An 825-nucleotide genomic window follows, 5' to 3' on the forward strand; every position below is an offset into this window, starting at 1 on the left:
TTCTCTTTAACGGATATCGGTTTACCCTCGAGACCTACGAAAGGACCTTCTCCTCTGTCCACTATCATCCTCTATAGAAAGAAGTGCGCTTCAGCATACTCAAGAAACAATACCGTTGTCGTCTTCTTTTCTTCAATAGGCCTATATGATATACAGACATATATATGTGTGTACATAGATACGCAACCATAGTTTACACCTAAGTCAATATATATCTATCTATATATATGTGTATCGGTAGGCCTGTGTGAAGCGGCTGAATGATGCTATGACTAGCGGTCCTTCAAGGAAACGGCCGAGGCAGATCAGTTGAGAATGGTGGGGGCTCTCAGAACGTCTTTGAAGGAGCAGAAAGAAGCTCAAAGGCATCTCCATAGAACTTGTCTTATTTCCAAGGTTGATGGTCTTGAGGAAAGTCTTCTCTCTCTTCTCTGCGAATGGTAGGAATATGTATGCTAAGCTTCGCTGCTCGACATTGTCTTCTACCGGTCCTCTATTACTTCTCCTTTTCTGAGAGAATCTCGGACAGCCATGTCTTATAGTCGGAGTTCCGCTGCTGCTTAGCAACTAGTCCTGTGTGCGTGGTGTATGTACATCAATCATTCATCATAGATCCTCCTTGGCGGCAGTCCTTGAAAAGTCGCTCGTACTAGTGAGAAGAGAGACAGGTCCCGTCAGAAGAGAAAGTTACGAATGACTACAAACGTCTTTCGGCAGAACGCTTTTCTCCATAGAAAGCATTCGAATCGCTGAGTGAGACGAAGGGAAAAGTCCTCGGCCGATCGAAAGACAAAAAGATGAGGTTTTACTGTGTGTACCTGTTGC

This window comes from Cystoisospora suis (genome assembly GCF_002600585.1).
Source record: "Cystoisospora suis strain Wien I chromosome Unknown contig_1358, whole genome shotgun sequence".
Lineage (NCBI taxonomy): Eukaryota > Apicomplexa > Conoidasida > Eucoccidiorida > Sarcocystidae > Cystoisospora > Cystoisospora suis.